Source organism: Carassius auratus, chromosome 23 (assembly GCF_003368295.1).
Source record: "Carassius auratus strain Wakin chromosome 23, ASM336829v1, whole genome shotgun sequence".
Taxonomy (NCBI): domain Eukaryota; kingdom Metazoa; phylum Chordata; class Actinopteri; order Cypriniformes; family Cyprinidae; genus Carassius; species Carassius auratus.
In genome coordinates, this window is record NC_039265.1 from 1,094,586 (window position 1) to 1,104,117 (window position 9,532).

The 9,532-nt window shown below is 35.9% G+C and overlaps 1 long non-coding RNA gene across 2 annotated transcripts; it reads right to left on the minus strand.

Moving 5' to 3' along the window:
* Positions 1-3,223: 3,223 nt before the first annotated feature.
* LOC113040948 (uncharacterized) lies at positions 3,224-7,881 on the minus strand. 2 transcript variants are annotated; one of them, XR_003275325.1, is made up of 5 exons: positions 7,616-7,881; positions 7,205-7,495; positions 5,746-5,856; positions 5,475-5,568; positions 3,224-3,869 (listed from the first exon to the last, which is right to left on the minus strand). It is a non-coding gene; the product is annotated as an uncharacterized LOC113040948 (long non-coding RNA). The 2 variants fall into 2 exon arrangements; XR_003275324.1 differs by having other exon boundaries at positions 7,205-7,881.
* Positions 7,882-9,532: the final 1,651 nt, after the last annotated feature.

The window sequence follows — 9,532 nt, forward strand, 5'->3', positions numbered from 1 at the left end:
ACCTTAGGAAATAGGAAATTTAGCACAGGCCTTTAGTATATGGTATGGTAATATGGTAGAAACTGAGCCAGGTTTCTGAGTAAAGGAGAGACAGCAGTTTTGAAATTTTGAGGTATAGACCCAGTGGACAGACTTTTTTTGATCAGATTAAAAATGAAAGCAAAGATATGAAGCCTAATGAAGAGTTGACATTGCAAAAGCAGAGAGTTTAAAGGGAAGGAAAGACACTGACAGTTTAAATAAGTGATTCTAAAAAGGTATGATGCTAGCTGCAAATAATAAAATGCAACTAGTGTACTTTGTTTTACAAATGTGTGACAAATGCAGTGGACTGGGGTGAGGAGGGGGTGTGCAAAGTTTCAGAATGCATTTTTTATAGTGGTATTTTAACTTTAGTGCAAAAGAGGCAAGACATGAGCGCAACAGTCATGATTTATCTTTCCGTTTGATTGATGGCTGTCAGCAGTTGGATAGAAGACAACAAATCCCATCATTCCTCGCTCCTTCTTAGCGTCATCAAACCACAAGATTGTTATGGTTTTGATAGTGTTTTTCGACAAGAACACATTATTTAACATACATTATAGATATATACATTGTGTAGGATATGAATACCTATTTATGGAACCTGCACCTTTAAATTATAGAAGAAAAAACATCTGTATCTTTTGATGCATATCTGTATCTATTTGATGCATGTATTTTGGCATAAATTTGTCATCTGTCAGATGTTAGCAGATGTAAGACATCCGTTTATCTTCTGAACACAAATAGGATATTTTTTAATTAATGAATTAATTTAAATAGTTTATTTAATATTAAATTTCTAGTAAATAAACATAGAAAATGTATCCGCACGGTGCAGCTGAGAGCTGACACAGAACAGCATATGCTGTTTGCATTCAGTGGATACTCTCCAAAATGGTGCTAGGGTGCCATGGAGAAGACAAATTGTTGAATAAAGTCATTAGTCTTGTTTTCTTTGCATACAAAAAAGTATTCTCGTAGCTTCGTACAATTGCGGATTTCAAATGCCAAATGGATTATTTTACTGATCTCCTTGCTACATTTCTGGCCGTTGATCGTGTTAATCACATTGCGTCTATGGGAGGGTCAGAAAGCTTTCAGAATGCATCAAAAACATCTTAATTTGTGTTTTGAAGATGAACGGTGGTCATACGGGTTTAGAACAACATGAGGGAGTAATTAGTGACATAATTTTAATTTTTGGGTAAACTATTGTCTAATGTAAAATCTGTATCCTGAAGGTAAGCTAGTTGAGAACATACAAAAACGAAGAATCAATGTTCTGATTGGAAAGGTCTAATGAACCAGTTTTAAGATGACAGATGTGTTATTGTATCGCTGGAGGCCCAGTTATGGTAGTCAGTAATACATGATTCCAAAATGGTGTATTTGTTCCTCACAGCAACATATTAACGCAAATGGGATTCTCTTCATTACATAAACAGAATTCCACTCACTTGATTTACATAATGAAATGTAGCAGGGTGTAATTAACCTAAAATGTTCAATAAAAAAAATATGTCATATTAATTTCACAGTAAATTACAGACATGCAGAAAAACACAGAGTAATTACTGACTACAAATGACACTGAGCAGGATTTAACATCAAAGAGGATAAAGGTCAAAACGAGCTAGAAAGTTTTTGGCATTGACCCTCATGTTGTTCCATGTTGTGATAGACCTAAATGTTTCTAATTGGCATGTTTAAGTGATTTGTAAATTATTTCATTTGATCTGGTTGATCTCATTCTCAAAGCATACTAATTGTTCACAAATGAAACTGAGCACAACTGAGTTAAATCCTGTGACATGCAATTCTATGTTTCAACCACAGAGGGCAATAGAGAGGCCAATGTTACAGAACTAACAAAGTTGATGTGTGAGGAGAATAACAATGAATTGCAAACCTTTAATGCATTTTAGGAGAGGTCACCTGAACAGCTTCCTTGAAGCCAGGTCATGAAATGCTTTAATACAAACACATGCATGCACACAAACCCCTGAGCAAGGGGAAGATTAATAATACCTGGCTTTTAAAATGGAAACCTGTTCCACACTGCTGCTCTTTCCTAAAGCCCTTTAATTACAACAGCCAAATGATCTCAGCAGAGAGAAACTGCTTCATAAGCAGAAAATGATAACACACCCAATAGGTTATCCAATATCCTCTGCTCCACACTCTCTATTTCACTCAGACAGAACATGCTGTGTATGTGTTAAAAACATTGATCCAATAGCCTGTTTTCAATTATACCTGTTCTTAATAATATCTTTCTTAATTGGGTTGCAGAGACATGTGGTACATTTTTTGTTTAAACAGTTCATGTAAAAGGATCCTCAAATCTGGCCCACTAGATCCATTTTACTAAAGAGTTTAGCTCTAATCTTAATCAAACACACCTGAGCATACTAATCAGTGTCTTCAGGATCATTTAAAAAAATTAGAGGTAGGTGAGTTTGATCAGGGTTAGAGCTAAACTCTGCAGCGCATTGGCCCTCCAGGGTAAGATTCGAGGAACCCTGGTTTATGGGTTAAAATCAGGGCTCTGAACTGGTTCAAGGAACGGAAACGAACGTAATTTTGACAGGAACAGAACCAGAAACAAAATCTAATTTTTTAGTTCCGAACAGAACTGAAATTTGAAATGGACACTAACCGGTTAATAACATTATTTTATCGTTCCATTTAATATTTGAAATTTGCTGTCAACCAATCATGTTGGTTGCAGCATGCTAACATGTATCCGATTCCGATTCATTTTATTGAATGGTTTAAATGTGCATGACTGAAAGTAGTGATGTCCAAGGGTTGAGTAATAGTAGGGGTGCTCCGATCACGATCGGCCGATCGTTAATGCGCATCTCGTCAGTAAAGCCGGTCCTCTAATCAGCGGTTAATTCCATCAGGTGTGTGATTTCACATAGAGCAGCTGTTACTACACAGAGCCGTTGTTAACTGCACTGTAAACCCTAATAAGTTGAGACTACTCAAATGATTTGAGGAAAGTGGTTGCGTAAGTAAAATTGAGTAATGGCAAAATTGACAACTCAATTCAATTGAGTTGACCTAATGTTGGTCTCTTCATTGAATTAACTTAAATGTTCAAGTACAGATAACTTAAAAAGGCAAATAGACTTAACTTAAATTTTTGAGTTTTATATGGTTTACTTGTTTTAATGATTTAATACAAATATTGTTTTTCCATTAATAGCTTTATTTGGTTTATACATTTACATTAATTTAAGAAACATTATCAAGCTCACATTTTTAAGTCACATTAAGACACTTGAACAGCACTTAACACTTAAGCTCACATTTTTAGAAAACAGTAGCTCATATTTTTAACAGCAAGCTGCATTTTTAAGTCACATTAAAATATTGAGCTCATGTTTAACAGTAAGCTTACATTTTTACAAAACATTACACTCACATTAAAAACAAAACATTAAGCTAATATTTTTAAGTCTCATTTTCAAAAGACCATGTGTAATGTAAATGTGTTGCAATTAAAAGTGCGGCAAGCAATTTCTCGATTTTAGCCAAACAGCTGGTTTGCCAACGACTGTGTTTTAGGCTGCAGGTCTTTCTGCCCCAAGGAAAGTAGAATCCGCTGAATAAAGTCAAACATGTATCCCAGTGACTTTGGGTAACTCAGGTGCAATGCATATATTAGTTCGAACAGAAGGCACATTGCTTCTTCAGGAAGGTCATGTAGATTGTCCATCACTAATTTTCCCTCGATTGCGATTCCAGTCGAAGAGGGAGACCCATCTTGTCCCATCTTCAACTATCACAATCCCCACTGGCAGATCAAGAATTGAGCTGTGATCATCGGACATCTAGTGAAAAAACATTAACAAATTAAAATTAATTCACATACATGCAAGCTCATTTACATTTCAAAAAGGTGCAACTTAAAGGGTTAGTTCACCAAAAAATTTAAATTCTGTCAGTAAATAATCACCCTCACGTTGTTCCAACCCAGTAATACATCATCGGAACACAAATTAAAATATTTTTGATGATCCGAGTTGTCTCACTCCTCCATAGGCTTCTCTGTAATTTAAACTTGCCAGCCCAGAAAGTTTGTAAAGACGTTAAAATAGTCCAAGTGACCACAGTGGCTCAACCAGAAATTTATCAAGCGTAGCATTACCTTATGTAACAGCGCAGCACCTCTGGGTTGTACATCAGAACGTAGGCTCACGCTGGTCATGTGTGTGATTGTGGCCAATAGTGAGCCTACGTTCTGACGTACAACCCAGAAGTGCTGCACTGTTAGACTACTTAAACTCACTCAGAGAAACAAAGAGGACAATGTATAGTTGAATAGACGTTATTTTGTTTGTTTTTTTGTGCACAAATGTATTCTCATCGCTTGATAAACTTCAGGTTAAGGCACTGTAGTCACTTTGACTATTATAACAATGTTTTTAACTTTCTGGGCCGGCAAGTTACAATTACAATAGAAACCTATGGAGGAGTGAGACAGCTCTCAGATTTCATAAAAAATATCTTAATTTGTGTTCCGAAGATGAACGAAAGTATTACAGGTTTGGAACAACATGAGGGTGAGTAATTACTGACAGAATTTTCATTTTTTATTACACATTCACACGATGTCTCACATACACTGCATCAATATCAATCTAAAAGGGTTAGTTCACCCAAAATTTAAAATTCTGTCATTAATTACTGAGCCTTGTGTCGTTGCACATCTGAAAGACCTACGTTCATCTTCGGAACATATATTAAAATATTTTTAATGAAACCCATTAGGTTTCAGTCCCTCCATACTAGAGATCCAATTCAATTACCACTTTCAAGGTCCAAAAAGGTATGAAAGACATCATTAAAGTAATCCATGTGACTCCAGTGGTTTAACTTCAATTTCATGAAGCTACACAAGTAATCTGTTTGTACAAAAAAAAAAAAAAGTACAACTTTACACAATATAATCTCCAATGGACATTCACGCAATTACGTCTGCTCTCACATGAATACAAAACTCAAACGTTGTGGTGCTACATGAGATACTGTCTTGATAAGATAAACGATTGTCGTTGCAGATAAACATTTTCAAAATTACATTTTTTTGCACAAACATAGCACTCGTTTTGCTTCATAAAATTAAGGTTAAACCACTGGAGTACAGTAGTACAGAGTACTGCAACAAAGTATTTCCTATCGTCCTTGAAAGTGTAGTTGTGTTGGATGTCAATGGAGGGACAGAAAGTTACAGAATATCATTAAAAAAAATCTATTGTGTCTTGAAGATGGAATGACACAAGGGTGAGTCAATGAATTACAGAATTTTCATTTTTGAGTGAATTAACCCTTTAGATTGATACAGTGTGTGTGAATGACCGAGATTGTGAATGTGTGAGAGTGTGTATAGAGGGTGAGAGGGTGTCTTTTGGACATTTTCTCCTTGGAACACTTACCAAACACATTTTAAAGAAAGCAGGAGAGTCATCTCCAAACCAAAGGGGTAGTCCTTGAAGCACCAAAGTTCAGTTTTTCAGTTGGCTCTGATAGCTTGTGTGGAAAAAAATAACATTTTATTAAATCCAACCACTTGATAATAATACATAATAACAGCCTTTAAAGATTTAATCAGAGATCAACTATGAAGTCTATATTGGAGTTTATACAGAATCAATCTACTATCTTCTAAGATATATCTAGGATAAATTATTGGGACTTCTAACTAACCTTTGTTGCTTCAGAAGGTTCATCAAGAGGTTCATCATCATGTTGGTCAAGGGTCTCGTAAAATTCCCTTTTCAAGTTCTTACAAGCAATCCTATTAAACTCCACGTAGACCTGAAAAAATTATGAAGGGGAAAGTAACGACATGCATGCATGGTGTGCTTGATTATTTTTTAAGATAAGTTAATTCCAGTCAAAGGTACAAACATGTGTTGACCTAAAAAAAAAAAAAAAAGGTTAATTATTTATTTACTTACATTTAAAAGGATTTTTCATTCATGAATAAAAATTTGCTGTCAATTTACTCATACTCAGGCCATCCAAGATGTGGGCGACTTTATTTAGCAGAACATTAAAGGAGATTTTTAGCTGAAATTGTTGTCTTAGGCTATTCATATAATGAAAGTCAACTGTAACCATCCCTTTGATTGTCAAAAAACGTGTGCAAGCAAAACAAAATACAATAATTGTGGTCCCTGATGATATATTTGTGTCTTATGAAATGAAACGATAGGTCTATGCAAGCAACATTATTTATAACATTATAACCTTTACCCTGTACAAACAGCCCTGAGTGTATTTTCTACAGTCTGGAGAGCGAGTGTAAAGATATATCAAACTTTGGGGATATGTGAAAACTCAATCTTCCCAATTTGAGATCACACATGTGAACAATCTTACTTTTTTATACAGGTAGCAGCATCAAGGATAGTAGCAAGTACCATTTTGCACATCCTGCTAGTTGTAAATAAATCACACATCAGGGTGCTTGCGCTCCAGGCTGTCAGGAGGAGATGGGTCTGTTGTGTTGTTCATCAAAATGATACTTGCTGCTATCCTTAATGTTGCAACCCGTTTAAAAAAGCAAAATTACATTCACATGTGTGATCTCAAATCGGGAAGATTGACAGATTCCCAAAGTTTGATATAACGTTAACGTTACATATTTACGCTTGTGTTACAGACTGTAGTAAACAAATTCAGCTTTGTTTGCAGAGGCTGTGGATTAAAGGTAATATATGAGGCTTAGTTTCTTGCATAGACCTATCATTTCATATAATTTCATTCCACATAGCTATTCATTAATTAATAATATCTCTGTAAATGTGTCGCAGGCGGGAAAAGGTCTGCGGTTTTTAGTAAACATACCGGCCAAAGAAATTCTTGTAACGATTAACGTTAGGCATAAGTCGGTATTCACGCGGCAGCACAATTTTACAACAAATAAAAGAAACGTCCTTTCACAAATTACACAAAGAGCCATTTCAATGTCTGGAAATAGATTTTCTCGAAGTTCGAGCCGCAATATCACGCTTAGGCCTATTGTAAACAACAGCGCTAAGTTAGTCTGTAAAACATTGGCTATGTTTGGAAGTTAAGGGGTTTTAACTTAAATGCATTTATACCTAAAGTCCATTTGTATAAAAAAATAACATTTAACAGACAATAAATCAAAATTTACCAGCGTAAAGTTACTCCTGTGGCCTCGACTCTTCCCCCTCCTCGTCTGCTTCATAACCACCTGCCTGCTAGTGTTAACTGTCCCTGCGGGATGAAAACGGGAAATTCAGATGTTCTTACAGAAAGTTGGTAACACGAACGTGTTTATAACTCGAAGATACTCAAAGGCAACTAAGCAAAATTTAAATATATATTTTTCCATTATTCTACCTACCAGCGTACTCTGGGTCTTTCACGACGACTCTCTTCCCGCCTGCTTTAACGCCTGTCTGGCTGCTTGTGCAGCTGCCCGCTGCCAGAGTAAAACGGAAAAGTATTTTCAACATGCAAATAACATGGCAATAAAACGTATAAGGAAATAAAAAAAAACAGCGTGTGTATATTTATGCGTTGCGTTTAAACCTTTACTTACCTATTTAACTTTAAACTTTATTATTTATTTGTTCTTTCAGGTGTTCCTGCAAATGACTGTGTCCTGCAGTCAGTGCTGCGTCTTCAGCAAATTCGACAAAAAATTCCCGCCTTGTGTTATATTGGCCAATCGGCGCTGTTGTCAAGGCAGAATTTCAAGCGCGACCAATCATTTTTAAACAGAGACGTACCGAATAATTTAAATAAATGGAAATTCTGAGTTAATAACACTTAAAATCTTAATTCAAAAGATTTTTCCTGCCAATGAGTAATATAAACACACCTGTTTAAGTTTTGATGGCAAAACTGGTTGTTATAAGTAATGTGAAGTTATGTTAACTTGATTTCTTTATTAATTACAACATTAGGGTTTACAGTGTGAGAAGATGCGCCAATAAACGCTGCAAATGAAGTGGATTTGCGCATCTTCTCTATTAACAACGGCTCTGTGTAGTAACAGCTGCTCTGTGTGAAATCATGCACCTGATGGAATTAAACGCTGATTAGAGAACCGGCTTTACTGAGGAGATACGCATAACGATCGGCCGATCGTGATCGGAGCACCCCTAAGTAATAGTTAATCAAGTGGTCTGTTCATTTTTATCCCCCTGCTGGGATAAAACGCAAATAGTAATTATATTTACTCAAATAGTAAGCATATTTGCAATGCTGTCTTGAAGGAGGGCTCCGAGCTCGCAGTATAGCCAGAACCCAGAGAACTCCCCCATCACTTGTATGGGATGAGAATAGTTTAAGAGTGAGGCACTGGGGTGGAGGAGGGATGCCAGAAAACTGTCATGGTACAGAAAAGCTCCACATGTGCTGAACTGGTTGTTTATCAGATCGTGCTCCTCCCAAACCTTGTTAATAAAACATCATATAATTGTTTTAATGGTTATAATGGGAATGTTATTGGTTTTAATGGAAACTGGTCCCTGTGGGTCCCCACTGGTAATTTGTTGCCTTCTGTTAGTTTTATTAATCCTAATAGAATATGGCCCAAAAATCACTGCTGGACAAGGTTGCCCGGTCTAATTATATACAGTCCAATAAAAGGCCATGAAAATGACCCAGAATCACCTTATCCATATATCAAAACTCAACATATGCTTCTCCCATATGTAAATATGTATTTTGCAGTCACTGTTATGTTATGCACCATTTCAGCTCGAAAATCACTAGTATTTAAAAACTGTCTGTTTTCATAAAGGAGTTCAAAGGCCCCTTACTCACAAAGCTCTGTCTAGCACAGTTTTATCACTGGTAGAATGTAAAAAATTTCAATACATGTATTTCGGGAAAGTACAATATATACAGTATGTTAAACCTTTAAACCGCAGGACAACAAACAACCTGTATCAACTGGTAATAAGTGTCCAAATTCTGCGGGAAACTGACAAACTTGGCAACTGTGTTTCTGGAACAATTAAGTAATTAGTTTATTGGTTAACAGTTGATGGTTTGTAATGTTGATAATGATATTTGTAGTTGATCAAATTAAAGAGTCTGTGGTGGTTTCTATAGTGCTTTTTAACTTGAGTACCCAATAGGTGAAACTTTTCACATAGATTGTTTTCTATTAGGCAACGCCGTCACTTTTCTCTTCAGAGAAAAAAAGAGATACTTTAGGGTGTTATTAGGACTCTAGCAGTATTCATCAAGGAATAGTTCAAGTGAAAGGAACTTGCAGCAACATCTTTCACTGTAAAATGAATAAATGAAACAGAAAATGGGTAATTAAGAATGAATGTAGGAGCAAAGCTGCTTACAAAGCTAGTTTGAGATTAAACCTCAAACAATGCGATATTGAAAGCTAATTGTTTCTCATACAGTATGTTACTTATAACGGACAGAACTGTAGCTGGATAAAGACAAAGAGCTGCTTTTAAACTGCGTTATAGAAAAATGGACCATTATT